This window comes from Lethenteron reissneri, unplaced genomic scaffold (assembly GCF_015708825.2).
Source record: "Lethenteron reissneri isolate LAM-NWPU_2019-01 unplaced genomic scaffold, ASM1570882v1 scaffold_1661, whole genome shotgun sequence".
NCBI classification, from domain to species: Eukaryota; Metazoa; Chordata; class Hyperoartia; order Petromyzontiformes; family Petromyzontidae; genus Lethenteron; species Lethenteron reissneri.
Genome location: NW_026891401.1, coordinates 45,000 through 49,245, shown reverse-complemented (window position 1 = coordinate 49,245; position 4,246 = coordinate 45,000).

Sequence of the window (4,246 nt, the reverse complement as noted above, 5' to 3'; positions counted from 1 at the left end):
GTTGTACATTTGGGGTGCAGTGGGATGAATACACTAATAGCCTGTATGCAACGCACCAGCTTGTGCCTTTGTCTAGTTGTTCAGGGGTAATGTGGGGGCCTGGTCCTTCCAGGATCTATTGCTATCTGAGACAATGTTCTGATGCTGTGGTGTTCATTGTGTGGGTGTTTCCGAATTATAACAGATGCTGTATCTGTGTTTTCTCACCAGTTTTACCTGTTACAATCAATAAATGACGATCGGAGTTGGACGGTCATCCTGGCTTCGAGGGTTTATTGAACACATGGTTGTCTACTCGACAAGCGGTGCAACGCAGCACACAGCGAGGCCGAGATACGGGTGGTGGCGTGTTTAACGACACATTTATATTCACGAGATGTAACCCAAAACAAAACCCCCCGAGATTATGGATGCTGAGATTGTTCCCCGAGGAAAGCCTCGCCGAGTCTGTGGGCTCCCCTGGGGAGCGAGGCGGCTCCTGCCCGGCGCCTGCCGCACCAGGGTGGTGGTGGTGGTGTGGCTGGGCGAGACGGCCGCCCCCCCCCCCAACGTTGTTGATCAACCCGAGTGAGCGACGCAACGCCGGGTGCACGACGGCTTCCCGCCCCGGCGGATGACGCTGCAGGGATCGTGAAGCGGAGCGGGCCCCCTTGAGGTGCGTGTGACCAGTGACGAGTGCGGTTAACAGACGGTGGCGGTGGCGGCGGTGGTGGCGACGATTGGGGCGATGATTGTTGCAGTGGGTTATCTGTCGAGTGCGCAGGCGGTGCAACTGCACATTAAGCGGGGGACTTCCCCGTTCAATTCATTGCGGTGATGATTTTGATGATGATGATAATATCGGTGGTAATAATAAACACGATTGACAGCGAGAGTGTATGTCTTGTACATCGGACCCGAAGTTCAATGTTCCATCGAGAACTCAGAGGCGCGGATCCTGAGCTCAAAGTCCCCTCGTTAGCCAGCCTGAACATATAAGAGACTGAATTGGTGAGTGTCTAGACAGGTGAGAGACTGAACCGGTGAGAGCATGAATAGGTGACAGACGGAACTTCATGGGCAGTGTTGAGTCTATGGGCAGTGTTGAGTCTATGGGCAGTGTTGAGTCTATGGGAGGTGTTGAGTCTATGGGGCAGTGTTGAGTCTATGGGCAGTGTTGAGTCTATGGGAGGTGTTGAGTCTATGGGGCAGTGTTGAGTCTATGGGCAGTGTTGAGTCAATGGACAGTGTTGCGTATATGGGCAGTGTTGAGTCTACGGGCAGCATTGCGTATATGGCAGTGTTGAGTCTATGGGCAGTGTTGAGTCAATGGGCAGTGTTGCCTATATGGCAGTGTTGAGTCAATGGGCAGTGTTGCGTCTATGGGCAGTTTTGAGTCAATGGGCAGTGTTGAGTCAATGGACAGTGTTGCGTCTATGGGCAATGTTGAGTCTATTGGCAGTGTTGCATCGATGGGTAGTGTGTATGTATGTTGAATTTCTTGCACACCGTACGTAGCCAACCGTGCTAATCGGAGGTACGAAATGATCATTGCAGGGATCGCCCCCCCCCACTTAAGCCCCCCCCCATCCCCCCCCAGGATCGCGGCGCGTGTCAGCGGAACGACGACGATCGCAGCATTCCCACGGTAATTACCGGTAATGGACTCCTCGCGCGAGGGCGTCATCAGGAGGCTGACAGGCCATCATCTACCCCCCACACACCCCCACCTCGTTATAGAAGGCCAGGGTCGCGCGCCACCCCACCCCAACCCACCCCTCATCATCACCACCAACACCACCGCCACCGCCACCCTCCCATCCTGTCTGGGAGTCGGATCTCCTGTCACCTCACTTTGCTCCTCGTCGCAACCCCCCCCCAACCTAGATGGCGTCTCCCCCTCGTCTCCCCCTCCCCTCGTCTCCCCCTCCCCTCGTCTCCCCCTCCCCTCGTCTCCCCCCTCCCCTCGTCTCCCCCTCCCCTCCCCTCCCCCTCCCCTCGTCTCCCCCTCCCCTCGTCTCCCCCCTCCCCTCGTCTCCCCCTCCCCTCGTCTCCCCCGCTCCTGACAATCACAGTGACGATGATGCTGAAGATGACAGCGGCGAGGTCGTGGCGATGATCGTGTCGCGGCTCTGGGTTTTAGCGAGGTGGTTTTGACGAGGTGGTTTTGACGAGGTGGTTTTGACGAGGTGGTTTTGACGAGGTGGTTTTGACGAGGTGGTTTTGACGAGGTGGTTGTTGGGGTGGCTGTGATGGTGGTGGCGGCAGTGGCAGCGGCACAACCACTGCCACCTCCTCCTCATCACCGCTACCGTTAAACAAAGAACCCCCGCGTAGCCTTAACAGACTGGAGGGGCAAGTGCTGTTAGCGAGCAGCACCTATGAAGGCCGGCACGGCACACGAGGGGTTGGGTGGCCAGCACCACGCCCGACCGCCTTTGTCTCCCCAGTGGCGATGTTTACACATTGCACCAGGTACTCATTTGAGGCTGAGTCAACCTAGAGGAGGCCCAGAACCGGTGCAGATAATCGTCACCGGTGTTGGCCGTGAGCGGGTAATCGAACCCGCTTCGCCGGGTTCGTAGCGCAGCGTAGCGCTAACCGCTACACCACCGCTCCCCACAACCACCGCCACCAACACCGCCACCGTCATCACAAACACCTCCACCGCCACCACTTTCACCATCACCACAACCACCACCACCACGATCACCACAACCACCGCCACCAAGGTCACTACCACCACGATCACCACAACCACCGCCACCACCGTCACCACCACCGCCACCGCCGCCACCACCACCGTAATCACAACCACCTCCACCGCTACCACCATCATCACCACCACGATCACCACACCCACGGCCACCACCGTCACCGCCGCCACCATCACCACAACCACCGCCACCACCACCACCATCACCACCACGATCACCACAACCACGACCACCACCGTCACCACCGCCACCATCACCACAACCACCATCACCAACGCCACCACCACGATCACCACAGCCACCATCACCACCGCCACCACCACCATCACCACAACCACCATCACCACCACCGCCACCATCACCACAACCACCATCACCACCGCCACCACCGCCACCATCACCACAACCACCATCACCACCGCCACCACCGCCACCATCACCACAACCACCATTACCACCGCCACCACCGCCACCATCACCACAACCACCATCACCACCGCCACCACCGCCACCATCACCACAACCACCATCACCACCGCCACCACCACCATCACCACAACCACCATCACCACCGCCACCACCGCCACCATCACCACAACCACCATCACCACCGCCACCATCACCACAACCACCATCACCACCGCCACCACCGCCACCATCACCACAACCACCATCACCACCGCCACCACCACCACAACCACCATCACCACCGCCACCACCGCCACCATCACCACAACCACCATCACCACCGCCACCACCACCATCACCACAACCACCATCACCACAACCACCATCACCATCACCACAACCACCATCACCACAACCACCATCACCACCGCCACCACCGCCACCATCACCACAACCACCATCACCACCGCCACCACCACCATCACCACAACCACCATCACCACCGCCACCACCGCCACCATCACCACAACCACCATCACCACCGCCACCACCACCATCACCACAACCACATCACCACCGCCACCATCACCACAACCACCGCCACCACCGCCACCATCACCACAACCACCATCACCACCGCCACCACCGCCACCACCACCATCACCACAACCACCATCACCACCGCCACCACCGCCACCATCACCACAACCACCATCACCACTGCCACCACCACCATCACCACAACCACCATCACCACCGCCACCACCGCCACCATCACCACAACCACCATCACCACCGCCACCACCACCATCACCACAACCACCATCACCACCGTCACCGCCGCCACCATCACCACAACCATCGCCACCACCACCACCGTCACCACCACGATCACCACAACCACGACCACCACCGTCACCACCGCCACCATCACCACAACCACCATCACCACCGCCACCATCACCACAACCACCACCGTCACCATCGCCGCCGTGCTCACCCGCACTCTGCTGCGACGTCACGGAGCCGCCGACTCCGACGCGGATCGACACGCCTCGCTTCGCCTGCTGCTGCTGCTCCTGCTGCTGCTGCTCCCGCTGCTGCTGCTGCTCCCGCTGCTGCTGCTGCTCCTGCTGCTCCCG